General features: G+C 36.6%; 1 protein-coding gene across 35 annotated transcripts in view; it reads right to left on the reverse strand.

The window, feature by feature from the left end:
• The window catches only part of RBFOX1 (RNA binding fox-1 homolog 1), a 1252174-nt gene that overhangs the window by 280785 nt on the left and 948149 nt on the right, over window positions 1-23240 (reverse strand). The window contains exon 1 of one of the 35 annotated variants that reach the window (XM_030482316.1): window positions 21803-21871. The exons of 33 other annotated variants lie outside the window; for them this stretch is intronic. The gene's annotated coding sequence lies outside the window, so the exon portion shown is untranslated. Of the gene's footprint in view, window positions 1-21802; window positions 21872-23240 lie in introns of those variants that run through there. One more of the 35 variants, XM_030482303.1, reaches the window with a different exon arrangement.

A 23240-nucleotide genomic window follows, 5' to 3' on the forward strand; every position in this document is an offset into this window, starting at 1 on the left:
GAACTCCATCTAGTGGAGACGCAGGTTATGCCAACCCTCGCTTAAACCAGCTGCTCACACACACCGAGCTGTGCCCGAGTTTTGCGGGTGTCACTGAATCTGCTACCCCATTTGTATAGCAGATAAAGGATAGAAAAAAGTATTTTATCAGGACATTTGTGTCCCAAAAGCATACGACTATGCCTAGCCACAACAGTGCACTGAAGGCACAGGATGAGGTTCCAAAGCACCTTAAATTAATTTGGGATCACCCTTGCCTGCTTCCATCTACATGTTGCCATCCGCTTTTTAAGCTAGCATTGGCACAAATGACTTATTTGCCAGACAACTGGAAAGACGGTATGGCTGATGACTGAAGTAGCAAAAGCTTTCAGAAAGCACTCGTCACCCAATAGCACAAGCATCATTGTCAGGACTGAGGAAGGACAGCACCAAGCTGAACAGGAAGCAGTGAGTGCAGCAGCCCTGATTTTGGAAAGTTTAAGATGATGTGCAATTAACAAAATAAAAGAAATTTTAAAAAGCTTTATCTAAATTGCTACCTTCATAGTACAGACTCAAGAAGCAGGGAAACAGACAGAACCAAGAAGGTGAAACAAACTGGTGCGGCAAAAGCTTTTGTAAACCTCACTCCTACCTCACCTAGCATGAAGGTAGAATGAACACTTCAACACTGCATTTGGAGAGCAGAGGGTGCTCTCACCCACCATGCACTGCTGTCATAACGCGAAACAAACTCTGTCAGAAAAGTACAGAGATTCTTTAAAGCTGTCACACTGGTACAAGCCTGTTTCACAAAAGAATCCCTTTGACAGGAGTGTCCAGCTCTAATAATTATCATCTAGGTTATTCTTAATATTGCAATGTTAGCAAGAAGACATCAGTGTGTCATATGTAGTGTTGCCCTATAATATTCTTTCCAAAATTCCAGATGAAAAGACATAACTATGACCCTTAGAAAATGAACTCAGAAATAAAGTAAAAAAATCAGAATTAAAAAAAACCCCACAACACAACCCAAAAAAACCAACAAACAAAAAAACCAATTCATGAGTATTAGTCACAGAAAATCACTTCCAACTTGTTAAGTAGCTGAAAGCTTAAGTATGTAGGATGGGAGGGCTACAAGCTACTCAGAAAAAAAAGTCTACAGCTTTATATAAAGTGAGGAAGCCTACCTCTGCCTGCTGTGGGCTGTTTAAGGTCAGAGAGGAGAAAGAACATCTGAGTAGTAAGGACATACTACGTATTTTCCACCCAAGTTTGTCTTTATACACAATTCTGTTTTCTTATTTTATATAGACAAAAGTCACAAGAAAAGTCTGACCTGATTTTTTTGCTTCTTGATTTGCGCCACCACATCTCACACTTTGCTGCTGTTATGAAATCACAAGGAAAGAATTCAACTTGGAGTGCAAAATAAGCAGCAGGAGTACATGACTTTAAAGCTTGTTTTCATGTGATAGTAATAAAAAACCCCAACCTACCACCAAATGAAATCGTAAGTATACATAGTATGGCAGCACAAACACATCTTGATGAAGTTTCAGGGTTTTGTGAAAGATTAATAATCTCTCATAAAAGTTAAAAGAATGTCAAATCTCAGAAGGAGAATAAATGATAGATTAATTATACTGTCATGCAAAGGTATTTTTTTCTCTGTAGGAATTAACTGGATATCAGCGCAGTTTCCTTCCACAATGAAACCACTTCTTTTATTATTTTGTCTACAGCTGGATCTCTCTCATATATTCTGCTTGAATCTAAATCCACCAGACTTACTCCACAATGCAGCAGCATATTTTAATGTATAACAGCTAAGTATTAACACACTCATGTATCAAACCAACAAATCCTCCATTAACTGCAGCTGAATCTGTAAGCCTCCACTTCCCTGTCTGTTGCTTACAGATTACAGCCTGCCCATTCCCTGTATATTATCCCTCCAGTGCAATGAACAATACTCTACAGCTCCCTTGAGAACTCCATTTATCATCTATCAGTAAGCCACAAAATATTCCTCATAATTTTGACACTACCCCAGAAGATAGACTAAGTAAGTTTTAAATTTAGCTCAATAACTCTCCAAAATGAAGGCCTTCATCTCAAATTCTTTCTTGTGGCTTTCAATCTGACTTTCAACTAAAACATCTTAAAATTGTTACAGTCATGCTTGAAGGGTTCTAGTTAAACACCCAACTTCATCCAAAGAGATAAAGATGCAGGTCAGGAGAATTAAAATAGAGGGTTTTGTAGATTTGAGCTTCAGTTCTTACGAAAGTATCACCAAAACTTTCCAAATTAGCAAAGTATACATTCTCCAAAATACCATTCTATTGGAAAGACATCAGATGCCATGACCCAACTTCGCTTCTATGCCAGAATCTATGAGAAGGGTTGGTGGTTGTTGTCGTTTAACTAAAGAATTTTGGCTTTATATAACCCCTGCAGAATTACATGCTTTAACATAATTCTGCATACAGAATTGATACAAAGCTGCCTGTATAGGCATGCTCATTAAGCCTTGAAATAGGGAGAAAAGTACTGTGTGAGAAAGTCCAATTTTATATACAGAGTCAATATCGTGTCTCTTTTTTTCCCCCAGTTTATTCTATCCGCTGTTTTTGAAAGAGGCGGTTGGGTTTTTTCTAACCATTTTTCCCCCTGAATCCTTCAGGGATCCCATACACTCTACACTACTTTCCAATCGCTTCATTAGTGTAACCTCTATCAGGACTGTTCATAAGTCCACCATCAGCTCCCTCCTCTTCTCACTCTCTAATTGGTAATTTTTTTTTTATCTTTTCCTTCTTCAATTGATAAGGTGTCACATTCAACACCTCTAAGTCTTCCTTTTCCTCAGCTAATAACTAGAGTCTGCAAATTCTTCTACAATATTCTCCAGAAGTTGTTTGCTTTCATCAACACTAACCAACTCTTTTGCTATGGTGGCCATCCTTCACCTCTCCTACCTGCAATTCCTTCCTCTCTGATCATCTTTTACTCAATGAAATCCACACCGGTAACACTGAATTCACTCTTCTTTTTCCCTCTGCTGCTTTTTGGCACTATCACCACTTCTTTTGCCTTCTACAAAAGTTCCTCATCCCCTGGGATTCAGACCATTCAAGACTTGCCATTAAAATCTACTCCTGTTGAACATTCACTTATGTATTACCTCACACTCCTTACTTTCTCTAAGACCCCTCTCAATATTCTCTCTCACGTATCTATAACCAGACTCTTGTATGCTCTACTCATGCATCAAACAACCTTACACTTTGGATAGGACCCTCACCTCCTTTATGTCCTTTGAATCATGAACATTTCCCAATAAGATAGCTCAAAACATAACATATTGTTGCACATGCACAACATAATGTACAAAAAGTCACGCTCAATGTATCAGAAATACTGGACACACTTGAGAGAAGCAGGTGTTCTACATCTGCTCTTAAGCATGACCAAAAGAAACAAGCAGTACTTGCACATTGTCCAACTTCCCTCTTACTCCCAAGAATCTTCCAGTCTTGATAGAGACAAATATCCTTACCAATAAAAAGAAAAAATACATTAAAGCTTGTTCATTCTAACTATGCTTATGTCAGTCTTAAAAAGGCTTGAGTAACAACATCTCAGATAGACCAGTTCACATTTTCCCTTTTTACTTGACACTCAGATCATAGAATAGTTAGGGTTGGAAAGGACCTTAAGATTATCTAGTTCCAACCCCCCTGCCATGGGCAGGGACACCTCGCACTAAACCATGTCACCCAAGACTCTGTCCAACTTGGCCTTGAACACTGCCAGGGATGGAGCATTCACAACTTCCTTGGGCAACCCATTCCAGTGCCTCACCACCCTCACAGTGAAGAACTTCTTCCTTTTATCTAACCTAAACTTCCCCAGTGTAAGTTTGAAGCCACTCCCCGTTGTCCTATCACTACAGTCCCTAATGAAGAGTCCCTCTCCAGCATCCTTGTAGACCTCCTTCAGATACTGGAAGGCTGCTATGAGGTCTGATCGGACTTTCTGATCTTAAAGGTCTTTTCCAGCCTAGTTGATTCTATGATTCCATGATTCTAACTGCTTTTATTTGAATATACTTTTTTGTAAACCTGAATGGTAGATGAAATTCACCTACTCAAAAGCTTTAGAAGAGTTAGAGAATGTATCTGTGAGGTTAGATAACACATATTTATGAAGTGCCTTGACATAGGGTGCTAAATGCCTTCTCAAAACCAATATGAAAGCTTACAAACTACTGCCTTATGACTTGTAGTGCTTACCAGTATAGTATCTAAGTGCTCACATACACAGAGAAGACATTTTGCCTTAACTTAAATCTCTAACCTATTGTTTTCTAGCTTCACCCACCAAAACAAACTTCTCTGCTATGAAAGCCTCTAGATCTACATCCCAAGAGCACAGAAGCAGTAACGTTACTATTACTAGGCCAGACAGCTAAGTTAAAGCTAGCATGAGTAAGCATTTGCCTTCCTCTCTGTGGTTCTGGCAGAGCATAGACATGTTTCCATACAAATAACTGGGAGACGGTAGACCAGTGATGTTCTCCAAAACACATGTTCAATTTCTGCTCAAACAACGCAGAATCTTTTCAGATAACCTTATTAATTAGCAATTACTGTATTTAAATGAAAGGATGGGGGACAGACATGTTTTTGAAATGGTCCTTCAAAGCAATACAAAGCCAAGACTTCACAAGCAACTCACTTTTTCTTTAAGTTATATTACTATATCCACAAAGCGCACACATAAAATAAAAAGCACCATCCTGTATACATCTTGTGCGTTATTACAGAGATAAAGTTAAAATCTAAAATTAACTAAATTAAAATTGCCAAATTGGCCACATCAGATACTAATATACCTCTTCTTCCTTATAACTCAGTGCAGCATAATGTAAGCTGTACTGCTTCCATGCATTTGCATCAGCTCTGACCTGTAAGGCCTGGCTCTCAGAATGACTGCATAGATCATTCTGCATGCCTATGCAAACCTTTGGCCTTCCTCCTGAGCCTACCATCACAGGTGCCCATTGTGATGAAGATACCTCTGCTGCAGGAGACTAATTGAGACCAGCTGTGAAGTTCATCCAGGCCACCAAACAGTTCTCAGGGGCTAAGGTCAGGTCTCAGTCAAGTAAGCCAGGTGACCTACACACAAAAGGTTTCACAGCTAATTGCATGTGTTTAGTGCCATCCAGTTACCTGAGAGGGAACTCTAACGAGACAGACCATACCTCACTGTGTACATAGTAACCTTCCTTCTCCAAGAGACAACCTCAACCCTTATTAACATGTAGCATATATATTACTGTATCAGCTACATAATATGTGTAATAGATGCAGGTTTAACATTGGAACTTGAATTTTTACTAGAAGCTAATCTTACTGGTACCAAAATTGCATTCCCTAATTCTGCTAAGAAACATTGCTGAGGTGTAAGAATCTTACATATCAATAAAAAAGTAAACTATTAAATATTTGAACTCCGCTGGAATACAGAACAGTTAAGAACAAAATAGGATGCAAGGACTCACTAGTCATCTCCAGACACGGCAACTTCAAGATTCCACAAATTTAAAAAACAAAATTAAAAAAATCCAAACCAGCAGAAAAATACAAGCAAGACTAACTAAACCCAGCAGCTAGACTACAAGACAGATGGTAAAAACATCTGTAATATTGTTCCATCCTCCATTTACTATGAGCCAAACTGAAACTGGTAGAAGTCTTAACACTCAGTGCGTACAGTCCTGGGCTCTCTGAACACAAAACACCTGCAGCATGCAGGTAGGTTAGCAGGAACATTTTTCTCAAGGACTTGGTGATCCTTTTCACATTAAAATACATGAAAAAATTACCATTTTATTAAATTCTGCAATAAAATATTATTAACATAAGGGACAGTACCAGGACTGGATAATCATTTACATCTGATCCACACCACCATTCCTCAAAACATTTGTCTCAACACAAAATTAAGGTGTGCTTTCACTTACTCATCATTCTTACTTAAATATTTCAGAACCTATTGCTGAAAAGTCAACATGATTTTCAAGACTGAAATATGGAAAGAAACACATCTGAAAGAAGCAAACTTTAACAATCTTATTTCTCTAAATCTTGCCAAAATAATTCAATTGCCATAAAATAGACTTAGTCAAGGAACAAGACAACCATGCTGCATAATTCATCACCCATTTAATCCTGTTTATGAGTATCAGGTTCTGTACAGAAATGCTTTTAAAGAATGCTTAAGAAAAATCATTGCTAGCTATGTATTAATAACTGGTAAAACAATAAACCAAACCCCACCATATGGCCTCTGTAATGACATATGATATTAACATAAAGAAAACCCAGGCCCCACCCCTGAAATCACAAGCAAACTGCAAATGCTAATATTTTACATGGAAAACCGATTGGAGTTAGAAGGTCCTCCCTAGCATTTACCGTCACTGAAAAACATTACACACAAAGAAGTTTTTGCTCAATTCTGAGCTTGCTCTATATCTCATTTATTTCATTCAAGCTAAACCCAAATATTTGATCAACAAAATTGCCTTGTACACACAGGGTTAGTCCTAATCACTGGAGGAAGTTTAATGTTTTACTATTTTTACTTTTTTCATACATACCCACCCCTAAATGATTTTATATACTGACACATTCCCATATAAAGTATACTGACAAAAGTACATTACATAGATTACTAAGACTGTGAACTAAACACTCAAGACTATGAAGAAGTTTATCTGCGTCATGTGAATTCATACGTCCTGGCTATTTTGTTACACATATCTTTCCCACACATACCTTGACCCTCTCACAGCCAATGTAAAATATGTAGAGTCAAAATAACATAGCATGTCCCACTGGTATGATCAAATCACAAAATAAGAAATCTTTGGTTCCTTGTCTTTGTTCATTCTTTTTGTTCTCTAGCCTACCATTCATCCCTGCTCCAACAAAATCAGACACTTCTGTCCTCTACAAAGCTTCAGTGCCAGCAGGAGGGAACCAAAGAGACAACATGCTCTTCTGCGCTCCAGTGCCCTGCTTCAGCCTCGCCCAAAAATCCCTTACACAAATGCGCTTGCAGGCCAGAGGACTCAGTCACTGGGGACGTCCAGCATGCAGTTCTGTCAGATGCCTTGAGATTGTGAATGGGGCGCGGAAGAGTGAGCTCTTCTTACAGGACCTGCACACAAGGCCTGAGCTGTACCAGGATGGGTGAGATGCTCAGAAGGGGCAAAATTCGGAGACTTAACCATTAAGAGTTAGCTAATAGGCATTATTCAGTCAAATTTGAGCAGGTATTCAGACTGATTTTAAAAGGCCAAAGTCATGTTCATGAAAAAAGTCCCATCCTCCTCTGGCCACCTATCAAAGACCACTAAAAATATTACAAATATTATTCTTTTCCTTTTTTAATTAAAACCCCCTAACACAAATATTGCATTTCTTTAGCTGTTTTCTCACATAACTGAACAACTGTTTCATGCTTCCTAAGAAGAAAGTATAGAGCAATTGCATAAACTGAAATATTTCATTTCAAAAAGTCTAAATCTCTCCAGTTAATCTTGGGGCTGAACTTCACATTTCTGGACACACTCTAATAACGTGTTGCAAATCCCTCAGTATTTGACTCATGTAAAAAGAAACAGCTGGACTACCCCAGCTCAGTTCTGTACAGGTATGGGTCTCAAAGGCTGATACCTCTTGCTTGTCCCCTTGCCAATGTTTACTATACCTCACTTGAGTCAAAAATACACAGTGGATTTCATGAGACTCAACTGGTTTTGAGAGTCAGAGGACCTATTCTTGTTATTCCTTCTGTGACACCACTGGGCCCGTGACCTTCACCTACACTCCAAACAGCTTCTCATTCATCATTACAGTTACATCACATGAACTTCACATGTGAAGATATACACCCCCACTGACTGGTATTCTGTGTAAGTTTTCTTTGCCTGTACAGCCTGTATTCTTACCTATAGGAATTATAAAGCTGAATATTAATGAGTATTAATAGTTGTTTGGGGGTTTTTTTATTATTATTATTATTAGTTAAACATCTTATTCCTGTACTTCAGTTTTAACTTCATTAGAAGGTTTTGCTTTTTGCCTCAGAAGAGTTAAATTTTTCTTTTTTTAAACATTGATGGTTGTGTCCCTTAAGAAATTCTGTACAGAAACAGTGGTAACATACCATAACTATCAATTATTTTTTCTTTAATAAGTTAACTACATAATATTTAGTTGCCTTCCAGAAGTGTAAGTATTTTTTTTCTTATTTCATTTGAAAAGATCTGGAATGTATATTTTGGAGCCTGCAATATACAACTTGCTTTTGATTTTATCTCCTAGAAATGTTTCTGGGAAGCATAAGAATGGTTTTCCCTAAATATATACTTGGGAGCCTTTTTGGATAATTGACACATAACTAAACAAAAGCTGCTATGATGAAAAAAAAAATACTGATGCCTTTTTTTTAGTATACATACTATTTACAGTATTTTCCTCCACAAAAAAGTCTATTTATCTATTTATATAATCTTACTGTAGTTCACAACTACAGGTATTCAAATTGTATTCATTAACTACAAACCCAGATACTTAACCAGAACTGAAATAACTAATCTGTATAGGAACTCCTCGTTCTGATTATCTAACTAACCTCAAATGCAAAAATGACACTTTATCTATGCAATTATGAAGAAAATACCCAGGAACTGAGACAAAATGCATTGACAATGGGTGACCTGACACTGAATTCACAGCTGGAAAATACATTCATTTTCCTGTTTAAACAAATATTGCCTTTCACTAGGATAACCAAACAGAAAGCTGTATTGCATGACAAATATACATGTTTTGGCAGTGTACGTTGTCTCTGCCTGCATACATCACATTCATTACTATGGCTTACGGAGGACAGAATGGGTTAGCTACACAGTTTAATGTGTAGATGTCTCTTTGTCCTTTTCCTCCCTGGATAAGATGAAAAATGATATGACTTTTTTTCATTATTAATAATGAATGCCTTTCTTGTTGACAGTCCTTGCTGCCAAGTAAGAAGCCTTGAACTTTAATCTTTATGATGCAAGATTTCTGTTCACTTGGAAATCAACCAAAAGGATCAGACAGGAGAAACTTAATATCCAGTTTCTATAATATCAGTTGTTATAATCCTTTATAGTTTTTTGTTGGGTTGTTTTTTTTTTTTGTTTGTTTTTTTAATTATTTTTTCTTTTCAATCTCTTAATCTCTTTAGTATTTCTTTTCCAATGTACATTTGGTACCATGACAGATAGACTGGGGAAAGCATGATGTATCCCCTTATTGCAGAGCACCAAAAAAGAAAAGACTCTCAGTGTTTTCTAAAACATGACACTAAACGAAAAAGTGATCTGAACTCATTTTCCTCTGTATTACTATTCCCAGAAGTTCTACAGCCCTGGCACTCTTAACAGTATTTAGAAATCCATAAAATTCCAGGTCAATCACTTTTGGGTTTGTGTGCATATATATATACACACACATCTATACACAATATATTTTTATATATATATTAAAAAAATAATCCTGGGAGATACATACATACACATATATATTATTATTATTCATTACATAAACATCCTGCAGCATTGTCAATATACTTTGTGATTCACTTCTGTTTTCTTAGTCTGCTAGCAATGACTGTAAGGAAACTTCAAATTATGATCCTCTGTTGGCGGGAAGTGTAGAATGGCTTTCTTTCACTTCTCACGTATCCCCTCTCCTGAGAAGTTCTATCTACTTCTAAAATCTGTTCCACAACCCAAGGGTTAGCCTGGACTCGTAATAATTACAAAAGGGGAGTGACAGTCCCAGGGTAGTGCTTCCCTATCTCTGTATGATGCTCTAAGCCACAACAGAAGGATGGCTCTTCAATGGATCTGAAACTCAACAGAAGTTCAGAACCATTCCAAATCGAGAAAACACCTAGGGGACCTACAGAGGAGGGGAACAACAGTACCAAACAGAAAATTTATTTCTCTAAATGAAAGCTTAAATTAGGCAAAAACTAAAAAGATGTCGTCATGAAGGATGACTTAATAATTTCATTTCTAACATGCATATATAGAGTAACATAATAAATGCATTCTATTATAAATATATCATATTCATAAAAATTAAAAACTAGAAAATAAAAATAAATTCATTAACACTTAATCGCTCACAACTCAGCAGGTGGTGCATTTTACTAGATCAAATTTTAAATATTTGAGTTCATGAATAAAATTCTGTAATTCAGAATCTTCTAAATACTCCTGAAATTACCAACGAAGGGCTCATGAAATTAGCAATCAAGCTTAATACTAATATTAGAAATATGGCTAGCAGGACACAGAATCATAGAATGGTTTGGGTTGGAAAGCATCTTAAGATCATCTAGTTCCAACCCCCCTGCCATGGGCAGGGACACCTCACACTAGGCATGTTGCCCAAGGTTCTGTCCAACCTGGCCTTGAACACTGCCAGGGATGGAGCATTTACCACTTCTTTGGGCAACCCATTCCAGTGCCTCCCCACCCTCACAGTAGAGAACTTCTTCCTTCTGAATCTTGGAGAAAACCAGCAGCTCTGTTTAAATTTAGGAATTTCTGGTTTTCAGCACAACAAAGATTCAAATGCTCAACAGTCTTGAACCTTACACATTATTTTTATGTTGCTTTATTGTTACATAGAACATGGTTATGTAACTTAGTGGAAGTAAGTGTACAACCACAAGTTTGCTGTGCAGAGAATACTGGGCTTTTGTGAGGGATGACCACTGTAATTTATTGTTGTCTTTATCTGTTGTTATTGTAAATTTAGTGTTTGCTAATATAATTTCAACAATTGTGAGATACACTCTGAAGAATCAAAATTACAGATACATTTCATATAATGAATTTACTCATCCTAAATAATCAAATGCTTGAATACTTTAGTGCCACCCCCACAAAAAAGGTGGTATGCAAGTCTGAAAATCAGTTTCTTCCCTGTAGGTTTAAAAAATGAAATCACACAAACATTTTAGAGGGTTGCCACACCCGTTGCAATGCGTACACTTGTAGTTAGGGCTAGAAAGAGATGAGGTCAGTGTCAGGAAGGAAAATGTGATCAAGTAATTCTCAATATGATGCCAACTATGACCTTTGGATTCCATTTCAAATCTAGCTGTCATGTTACCAAAATAATATAGTACAGGATGGATACTGTTTTGCTAATGTGATATACAAATTCCTAATAGGATTTTCATACTTACAACCAAATTACAAATATGCCAACTATGATATGTTTTATGTGCACGTGGCACAGTATTTCATAACATGCTACAGCATTTTTTTTTTTCCTGACATACAAAGAGACTGAAATAAAAAAAAAAAAAAAAGATTCAAGCTAAGTAACATGTCAGTGCTGGCAATGTGAGTTGGTTTTGCACACCAAATCCCAAATGGCCATCTTCCAGTAATAGATTCCTATTGGGAAGTGTTAGAATCTTAAAAAAACCTTGCAGAGGGTATGAAATAACATTCAGTTAAACAATACAGCAGCAAGTTACATGGACTAAGATTTGATTTGATGATTTGATATTAATACATAAGAGGCTGGAAAAGACAAAACAAAACCCTGCCAAATCTCTAAATGGTAGCTTGTCTGTGTGAAGCAAGTTACGCTGCCTTCATTGTGAAGGTGAATTTTGAAATATAAAATGGTAGTTTCTTTCCAAAAGTAAGGTATGAAATATTGATTCATGCATTATGTTACTAAAAGCTAGGCCTTCTAACTCTCGGTAGTGATTATGTGGATGAAAACAAAAATATGAAATACGAACTCAATAGCACATAGAAGTTACACTTTTTTTAAGCTACCTAATTTACTGTGAATCTGGAGAGACACAAGGAGGTGGAGGGAGTGCAAAATCCATCATTTATAACTGCCTAAAAGTTGTTTTTAAGCAACTCATTATAGAGGAATTAAAAAAATAACACTTGATCATTTCCTTTTCAGGGAGGTACCTGAAGGTATATAAAGTAACAGGCAAACCCACTTTAGCCCAGCTGAGAGCAACAAATGGGCAGTCACCTGGCTGTATCTCAAGTGTGTGCAGTACTACAAGTTCATTCAAAGGTGATAACATAGTAGAATCTTTTGCTCGTGGAACCACTGTGCTACTGGTACTTGTATTCAGGTTCATTAGAGGGAAATAGGTTTGTCAATGACAGTTTTTGATCATTCTGCAAGAAAATCCTAAGTAAAATATGGCAGTTATCTCCAGTTACAAATTATCTCAATGATGCGGTATGTTTAATTTAAATATGTAATCTTACCCCTTGCTTCCAGCTTAAAGCACTGCAAGGTTTTAACACAGTAGAAAATACACCTGAAGATAATTTCTTCTTCCACTGAAATGCTGGGCCCTTGCAATTTCAACGCCAAAACCAGTAATCAGTCATAAGCTCTGAAATTATGAAAAACCCACATCCTATTTCAAACAAGTAGTTATGAAGAAAATACTTCCATTATGCAAGCAGGGCTTTGACCAGGTTTACTGGGTCAAAGTAAACCTGGTCAAGAAAACATTCAGCCTGGAGAAGAGAAGCTGTGTGGAGACCTCACAGCAGTCTTCCAATATCTGAAGGGGGCCTACAAGGATGCTGGAGAGGGGCTGGAGATAGGACAAGAGGTAATGGGTTTAAACTTAAACAGGGGAAGTTCAGGATAGATATAAGAAAGAAGTTCTTTACTGAGAGTGCTTCGCGCACTGGAACAGGTTGCCTAAAGAAATGATAAATGCTCCATTCCTGGCAGTGTTAAAGGCCAGGTTGGACAGAGTCTTCGGTGAGATGGTTTAGTGCGAGGTGCCCCTGCCCACGGCAAGGGGGTTGGAGGAAGAAGATCTTAAGGTCCTTTCCAATACTAACTATTCTATGATTAAAAGGCAGAAACTGATTGGAAACCTGGCACATTCTTCACAAGCCAGTACCCACACATTGCCACATCATCCGAGTGTCCTACCTACTGAATTCTTGAAAGAACTCCTTATGTCAACAAAAGTAAATTTTGAAGGAAAACCTTCCTTCATTCTTTCAATTCCTCTGTCCCAGGCACACCAAGCAAGTTTCTCTGAAGCAAAATAACTGACTCCTCTACACATAAATTACAAACTTCTTACGATTTTGGGGGTTATTCTCAGATTTTTCTTACATGAATAAAACTAAGAAGCAAATTCCCCAGAGATCAATAGATCAGAGCAGTGGATATGCTAATATCAGTAATCCAGTTGATAAGGAAAAGTTAAGTATTAAGCGCATGTAGTGTGCAGGATTTGTGCTAGAACCTACTACTCTGTTTTGTCAAGCCTATTTGAAGAAAAAACATCCCTAGAAGTCTTAGACCGAAACACAAAACCACCTCAGTCTTCATCTTTACCCACACAGGTGTGAAATGCAGCTCAACTGAAAATAGTGCAGTTCTAACTTGCAAGTGAATTAAGCCTTATACAATGATAAATAAAATGTTCAGTAATGTGCTTTTGGTGTGACTGAATAAGGCATCTGGATAAAATTGAGAACTACAGGAGAACACTAAATCATTTTAAAAACATGCATGAACTTCAGAATGATGGTGTCATCAGATTGTTCATATTCTAGACATATGAAATGCTATATATTTTACGTATTTCATCGCAGAACAAAAGCTTTACACAAGTAAAATGAAGTATTTAGATGTTTTCATGCAGGATTTATTAGATCATATTTTCCCCGTCTCTGTATTTCTCTCGATTTCAACTGTGTTTTTGCTGTTCTAGCTTTATTATGCGTAGTAGATTCGTTTCATTATATATTAACTGATGAGCAATCTGAATTCATGCAGAACTGGATATACCTGAGAGAATTTTTCCTCACAGGATCATCAACAAAAACAAGACCCAAAGAAAATAGAAAAGCTCGTTTTCATACTAGTTAGACAAAAATATTTGCACACCTTTAATGCTTATCTGAATTAATCATGCTATAGAACACAACGAGCCTATAGAAAAGCCAGAAGTAAAAAGGAAATTATTTAATGCAGTAAGACATATAATGTCTTTCAAAAGATTTTCTCAGCACTCTTCCTTTATAAATGCATATAAACCTTCACCATACAAATAAACAACATATTTTCTTATTTTCCAGACAAACTGTAAAAATTATACTGAGTGGTCTCAAAAATGAAAAAATAATTAAAAAAGGGCATTTTTTAATCATCACCAAAATTTATTCTTTGACCTGTTAAAATGCAGGCTACACCGTACTTACCTCTTGCCTTAATCAGGACACTGCCTCTCTTTCTTGGTTTTTTAGTATACTTTTTTCCTCAGCATTAACCCTAAAATGCTGCTGTTAAACATTACTGCATCTACCAAGCCACAAACATTTTTATACTACTTGAAATTTTCCACTTCTCCCTAATTTTTTGATCTTTCATTCTGGCAACTATTCTCAGTATAGCCCTCTAATCTTTCTCATAGTAACCTTTCTTAATTTGCTCTGGAGCAGCTAGGCATACCAAGCACTCAAAATGTCACAGAATAAGCAGCTCCACCTCATGTCTTCCTCCTATTGTGCTGATCTGTGTACCAATTTAACAAACCAAGCCACATGCATGAATGTAGTATAAACCTACATAATTAACTATGATTTGATTTTCTTCTTGAACTTACATAGATTAAACAAAACAAAAAATCTGTAACCAAATAAACATATACCTGCAAAGCCACACTGGTTTAAAAGTGTATTTGTAGGTAAACAAATATAAATTATGCTGTATGATTTACATAACCAAGTAACAGGAGAGATTCAACATACAGAACAAATCAGAATAATTCCATATTGTTAACGCAGAACACCTGTCATTCTTCCCTTTTGCTGCATGGTATCAAGGAGTTTCTGGCACTAAGGCAGAGGGGAATGGTGGTGGCTGGTACCTGTCACACATCTCTTAGTATGACTACATATGATGTACAGGCGTTTAACAAGTTGCTGTTCTGCGTGTGGGAAAAGGGTTTCAGATGACAAAAATGAAGCAGTAAGGATGGAAGGAATAATGCACCACAAGGGATCTGTACCACATAGATTATATATCTTGGAAACACTGGACTGTTTTCCTGGTACCAGAATTTACAGAACTGCTCAGAGGTCTTAACTGTCTAACGTAAAAGAGCCATTTCGATTCTATTTTTTGTGAGGTGGTAAATAATGTGCTTAACATGTTCTAGTGAGCCAGAACTCAGATTTTTGAGTAATATTCCAAAGTGTGATGACAGGGCAGATCAGTAAGATACAGTATATAATGAACTAAAATAATACACTGCTATAGATATGGGTGTAAAAATGCATATATTAATTCAGTAATGTTTATTTAAGCACACAGAAATTAGTCTGTTTTGTGATAGAAGCAACAGAAGGAAAAGAGAAAGTCTGAAGCTACTTAAAACTTATCATATCAAATCCTTTCAACGCACACCAAACATTGTACTTTCAGTTTGTCGGCTCAACTGTTAATAGTCTCATAGGAGTCCTTTTTCTTTGAAAGAGAAGGTTTCCAAATTCTTGTTACACATTAATTACATCTTCTGTATTCTAATTCCTAGCTAGCTATAGGAAAGTTACCTTACTAGCTTTCACAATAAATGCAAAGTTCTCTACTTGAGAAACCACCCACATGTAAAACCACTAACACAAACGCTGACAATCAGTCTGACATCCAATCTGTTTCCAACCTACAGCCACAGAAATAGAACACTGCAGACTCCCAAAAAAGATTGCTAACATTTTCCCTAGTTTAAAGTACTTTTAAACTTTTTCCATGACTCAGAAGCTTTGCTCCTGCTTGGTTCATCCTTCCTCCAACTCATTAACAGGTATAATTAAAATTTAACCACCTAAAGTTTTTGTTTGGGGTTTTCAAAGAATACTAAGGCAACAGACTGTCACTGGAATTCAAGGCACTGAGTTCTCAATAATTTTCTAAAAGTTCACCTTTAATAGTGGTAACTGTGACTACATCAGTGAAAACAATTGAGCCATATGAGTTATGAGTTGATTTTCAAATAGCCAGTAACAAAAAAAAAAAAAACAAAAACCAAACACCCACGCCAAAAAGAACCCCAAACTCAGGAGACGAAATCTCTCAGGTAAGAGAGAAATTAAAAGCAAAAGGAAAGAAAAACATTTAAACAAGACAGGTGAAGTTCAGCATGAAGACCATAAAACACCAATGCCTATGATAATTCGAAATTCAAAACATTTTTGTGATGTAGCATAAACGAAAGGTTTTAATGAAACAGTTAATAAGATGTTTGAATGATTTTGTTCTGTGAACAGCAAACTACTGGGAAGATTTATCACTCACAGAATACAGTTCATGGGGCTGAAAGAACTAAAACCTGAAAATCAGACTTTATCCATCACTCAGAACAATACAAAAATTACTACTACTAAAAATGCAAGCAAAGTGATGAAGTCTGGAAATGAAGATGATGCAAACAGTTCACTGAGTAATGCCAATTCCTGCATCTGGGGGTGAACAGTCCCATGCACAAGCACGGGCTGGGAAACAGCTGCTTGGAAAGCAGCTTTATAGAAAAAGAGATGGAAGACCAGGAACTGAACACAAGCCAGCAAGGTCCCCTTGCAGCAAACTACATCTGCAGCATCCTGTTAGAAGGGGCACAGTGAGCAGATTACTAGGGAGGCTGTCCTTCCTCTTTAACTCAGTGTTGGAGAGGCCACACCTGGAGCGTTGTCTCCAGTTCTGTCCTCCCCAGTCCAAGAGAAAGAGATATGGACATGTTGGAGCAAGTCCAGCAAAGAGCCAGAAAGATGATTAAAGGAATGGAGCATCTGATGTTCAACTGAGACTGTTCAGCCATGAAAAGAGAAGGCTCAGGGGGGGTCTTACCAATGTGCATAAATACATGATGGGAGAGAGTAAAGAAGCTGGAGCCAGACATATCTCAGTGCTATCCAGACAAATCACAAGAGGTAACAGGCACAGACTGACAAACAGGACATCCCATTTAAAGATAATAAAACTCTCTTTATGGGAGAAGGATCTATGAAACACTGGAATAGTGTTTCCACACAGGTTGTAGAGTGTTTGTTTTTGGAGATACCCCAAACCTGGTGTCTATGTACCTGCTACCCAATGTGCTGATCCACTTTGTGCAGAGGGGGTGGATTCAGGAATCTCCGGAAGTCCCTCCAACATCTGCCATCCTGTAATTCCATAATATTATAATTCTGAATCTTTTACAGACTGCTGGAGTAACCTGCCACTTACGATTTATAAATTGCCAAACACATATCAAATTATTCAGGGCCTTTGTGGTATACTGCTTTTAAATCTTTAAAAATGCAGTTACAGCTTCTTCACCTGATAGTCAGAACCTGCACCTGTGTACGTTATTTTGACTTAATTAAAATATATATTAAAACATCAAGGAAAATTAAAAGGAAAAAGGTATGTGGCAAGGTTTTGGTAGCAAAGTCTGCGAAGCACTGAAGTGTACAAAGGTGAAGTGAATAAAAGTTTAGACCACCTATAATAAAGAGAAGAACAAGCAATGAAGAAAGAAAGAAAGAATAAACTCAAATGTAATACTTGCACGCTAAAATACTTCAGTGATGACACACTTTGTATTTCAAATCCAAATGATAAAGACTTTATTCTAGGATAAGGCATCTGAAGATTTAACTCTGAAAGAACTATAAAGATCTACGCATATGGATTTGTTACGCTAGAACCTAAAATTTAATAGTGCCACTTCTATTACCCTGTCAGAACCTCTACAATTTAGTAAAAATTTTAAACCTGCACTGCTGCTAAAATGTAAATTAGATGATAATCACATCTTGCTAGTTCTTGTCCTCAGCAATGATAACTGAATCTAAAAAAAAAAATGGACTTGAAGCATTTAAATAAGAACTCAGCAAGCAATAATCCTCATGTTGTCCAGAGCAACTCCAGCCACAACTTTACTCTTATTTGTAATTCCTCATGCTAAGACACTGGTATGTTTTTAACAGTTTTAGTGTGTACTGAATGCATGAAAAACATAGAATATTGAAACTTAAAGCAGGGAAAAAAATCCTTTCGTTCCAAGAGAGATTATAGCTTCTGAAGTCTTTTCAACTTCCTCCTACCTACTGTGTTTCATTTCAGAATCCAGCACTATCACACAAAAAAGAAGGCTTGCTCTGTCAAGGGGGTAGCATATTGAACAAGTGTTCATCAAAACCCTTTATTGTCTGCCTTAAATTCAGTCTTTGCAACCATGTTTGACAGCTCAATCATAAAACATTCTTCTGTGAGCTTTTTTAAGCTTTTGGAAACTAGTATCTTAGGTCTACAGTTCACCTCAAATTGTCTCTCTCTTTATGATCAATATATCTTTAAAGAGTTTTCCCTGAATTAATTAGCACTTTTATTTCATATTTACTACTGTTGTACTTTCACTTTTTAAAAAAAGGATTTTGACTGTTCGCAAGATCTCTGTTTCCCACAAATGTTTCTACAGAACATACAGATGTTTCCACAGAACATACAGACTTTAAAACAGAAGAGGTGAAATCTTCCAAAGTCTCAGTGTTTATTCCCCCTGCCAATCCACGCACACGCAGCCATTTGAATACGATAATACACCTCTTAAACACATACAGCTAGCTACAAGCTCATGAGAGACTACCAGCTACTAGTTCCAGTATACAGCTTCCAGTGGCCCCACCATCACTGGAGACCAGTCAACTCGTTGCAAGCAGTTTTTCTAATAGTTTAGACTGGTTAGGCCTACTAAGAAAAGTCTGACTACTGATAACATGGACAGAAATTATTCCTACAATTTAAAAAGCAGCAATCAAACAAGATTTGGATGCATATATAGATACATTATCCAGGTATAATAGAATGAGATGAGTAGTTTTACATAAAAGAATTCAGTTTACAAAGAAAAAGAAAATTTGTCAAATATTTCTTCTTTGAACCTGCTATGAGGAATGACATTTAAAGAGAACACATTAAGAATTTGTTTAATTTACAGAGAATAGACTTAGGAAAAGGTAGAGAAATAACTGAGTTTCACTACTGAAAAATACTAATATGAACAAACACTCTAAGAAGTATGAAAGGTAAACATTTATTTTCATAATCCTGTTGTATATTGCTCTGGTTTTACTTTGCTCTGTACTCTTCTGTCTCATTCCCGGCCTCCCTCTTTTTCTGTTTCATCCTGCCCAAATGCCAAAACATACACATTTTTATACATACATATATGTGTACAGAAATGCCCGTGTCCTTTTCTAAACTTGTTACTAGTATGCCTGATGCAAGTTAGCCAAAAACAGTGCTGCTATGAATAAAGGTAAAGAGAAGAGAGAGAAACACGCTCTAGCTTTACAGACACCCCAAAATAATTACGCTGGCCCAGGTTTTCTCCTTTGTTGGATGACAGGCAGAAGGCACAGATGCCAAGCTGTGGAAGTTATTTTCCAGTGACGGCATCTGGCTCTTTGGCACACTCAACTGATGTTTGTGTTGGCTTCTCTGCCATTGCCTCTGGGTTTGTTAATGGGTTAAGTTGATGATAGGATGTTGTCTGATCCCAGATGCCACATTTCCGTTAACTCACTTTTGATTCTATTCAGTTTCTCTAAGAAGAAAACCGCTCTTTATCCTCCTAAAATCTTTGTACTTTAGCTGACACATGTAATGATGTAATTTAGGATAGTCCTGTTGTGCTAATGGATAATTTGGATAGGGCAAACCACTTCTTTGTATATATTACACTTACAAAACTATGTCTGCCAAAGCTTATTAATACATAGATACTTTATTCAAGGACACTGTTTTCTTTTGTGATCTTAAAAACAAGAACTAAACCTCTGAAAGCAGCATTACAATGACAAAAAGCAAACATTTCGTTTTTATCCTATGTCTTGTATTCAAAAAATCATACCATCCTTCTCTATATACTGCAGAAAATGTTGATGGAACACTTATATTTTAAAGTAATAAGTAAAAAAAACTGCTTTAACACATCACAAAAAGTAACTCCAATGGGCTTATCTCACAACAACGTAGTTTCTATGATAGTAATTACTAAAACAGATGAGCAAGGAGCCAAAAAGTGGCATCACATCAACAATGGGCTGAATGCAACTGGGAGCTGTGGAGCAGAAGAGTTATGCCAGATTGTGTGGCAGCTGAGAATCTTATTGGTGACCATTTGCTGTGCAGTCTCAGACACATCTAAAAATTACGCATTCCCCATTGATTTCATCCTAAAGCGATAAAGAAAAAACCTCTTTCTGAACACTAACACAGTACCTGCTGACAAGTTCTCTCCTTCGAGTACTCAGCATTTTCCTTCTCGCACTTCTTTGCTCCTCTGTACTATTCATAACACTGGCTTCACATTTTAGATCAATATTGTAAAATGTTACATTAGTGGCAGTCAAAACAACAGAGGTCTGCAGACAGAATTAGCTAATACAATCAAAGTATTCCTAAAACACAGCCAGAAAAAAAACAAACCATCACATATGATACTATTTCTTCCCTTCAGGAAATCTATTTTAAAATACTAGCAAAACACTGATAAATAGCACTTTGCTAAACTAAACAAAGAAAAATTTAGACTCAAAAGATATATGATCTCCAAGATGACTGGGAAAATGTAAAGCAAAACCAGTCCTTAACTCTATCATGTTCCCATCTGAGAGATTTTTTTGTTTTGTTTTGTTTTTTGTTTCCAAAGAGTAGTTCACTCAAAACTTTCATTTAAATCCTTCTGCTTAGCCAACCACTGTGTACTTTAGAAAATGCATTTTTCTAATTATTATTGGAATTGGCCATCATTATACAGAATACTAACAATCTAGCTGAGATTAAGATCAATATTCACATGATTCGTTCTCTTACAGTAATTAATAGCTTTCAATTGTCAAGACTAGTATAGTCACAATCAAGCATTATCTTCAGCCCAGTCTGACACCTAATGTTATCTAGATTAACAGCAGCTTTTAACAAAGAAATCCTTTGGATATAAAAGGTTTGGCATTTCCTTCTGAGTCTCTCAACAGGATGTTCAGGTGGGTAGCCCTGCAATTAATCTCAGCAGTTCACTCATTTTCCAAACATACTTGCCTATTGACTCCTACAGAAAAGTGCTCATTCACTCACTTGGTTACATTAATTATACATAGAGATAAAGTCAAGGAAATCTGCAAGACACCAGAGACTCCATTAGTTTTCTGTGTAAATTCCAGATTTGGTTCATGTAAACAGGATGAGGCATATTATTGACACTGGCAGGTTCCTGTCCAAACAGTTTCCTGATTATGCCTGCAAGTTGGGTTGATATCACATCACCTTTGCAATTATTACAGCAATTTATACAGACTGTATACAAGCCTCACGAAAGATTTCTGATGTTTTATCTGCCTTTCAGAATTTCAGAGGAAAGAAGCAGTTCAACACTGTAAACTTCTATCAGACTTTTCCACCTTCAACAATTATGCCTAGTATTTACATATACTAAACTAAATTTGGTTACCTTGGACTAACAACACTAGACAAAGGTGAAAAAGGTGTGAAAAGGTTAGTAGTAAGGCAAACAAAAACTGGGGCAGTGGGGACAGAATGGAGGACAAGGCAAAGGGAGAAGAGCAGATTAGTTACAGTGTAAAATAATTTTGATTTACCTGGTCTCCTTTACATTGACCTCTGACTGAAACTACGTTTCCACTTGCTTCTTTCCTTCACAACACCTAAAAGGTAGCCCAGAGACGAACTAAATAATTATTGTGCGCATTTCACTTTTGTCCCAGTTCCAACAAAATCTGATACCTCTCCAGAGTCCAGATTTTTCTTAAAGCTTAGTAAACATGTATGATATATTATACACTTTTCCCCAATTAAAAAAAAAAAAAAGAAGACTCTTCTATATATGCCCAATATACTGCATGCATAAGGCTCAGTATTTATACTGCATAAATTGAAAGCAAGCTTCTTAAAGGTAGGACAACATATAGGGAAAGGGAAAGTCTGAACAGAAAAATCCTATTCTCAATTGAATCACCGCATGTAGACAAATATTCCCATTTCTGTGTGCATATGAACTTGGTACTATTTCACAGAATATAAATTTTGTCAATTAAAAAGTATGTCAAATTCAAAATTAATTTGGACATGGAGAGTAATATGCGTTTATGTGTATATATACACACAGATATATGCATGTATGAAAAAAACCCCTTATATCAATTAGTGGCTTTCTGGAGAGGGAAATAGTAAAGATCATGGTTTGCTGTCATTAGTTAAAATAAATTTAAATAAAATCTCATTAAAATGCAACAATTAATCTTCAGCTGACAAAAAAAAAAACAACTTATCAATACAGTGAATTGTCCATTAGCTTGAAAAGGAAAAAAAAATGTATATGCATATACAAACAAATATATTTGTATAGATACGTCTGCAAATCCACAGTTCAGTCTGATTAAATTTAGGGGAAAAGAAATATTCTACCTGTATTTTCTCTACTACTACCAATTCAGTCAAAAGAAATACTTAAAAAGACAAAGAAACAGTTATTTCAAGCAACTGCAGAACAGGAAGTAGCAAAATAGTTTCTGAACCTCTAGAGCTAGGTGCACGATGGGAGACGTTCCTCATACTGCAACATTAAATTCTTACCTGAAGAAAACTTTGTGCTCAATAATTTATTAATGATGCTGACATCCCACTCAATATTGAGGAGCTGATCATTTCAAATCTAAAAAAGTTGTCAAAACATCTCATCTGTTATGAAATGACTCCAGTCTCCAACACTTGAAAAAAAAAAAAAGTGTGTAATAAAACTAGATAGTACTATTTTATTAGACCAGCTTTTTCTTACATAAAATAAGAACCTGCCATCAGTAGAAGTGCTATGAACTCACGGCAAATGCTACTAGCTGAACTCATAATATTTTCCTTTTCGGTCGTCAGCTCGGTTTTGGGGCATGGTGCATGACAACTGTGCTCTGTATAAAACAATATGCTTAAAATAGACAAGTCTCTCTTAAAATACCTTGCTTTCTCCTAAGATGACAGCATGCCAGATGAGATAAACGGCCACTAGTGCACTCTTATAGCTGA

This window comes from Strigops habroptila, chromosome 4 (assembly GCF_004027225.2).
Source record: "Strigops habroptila isolate Jane chromosome 4, bStrHab1.2.pri, whole genome shotgun sequence".
NCBI classification, from domain to species: Eukaryota; Metazoa; Chordata; class Aves; order Psittaciformes; family Psittacidae; genus Strigops; species Strigops habroptila.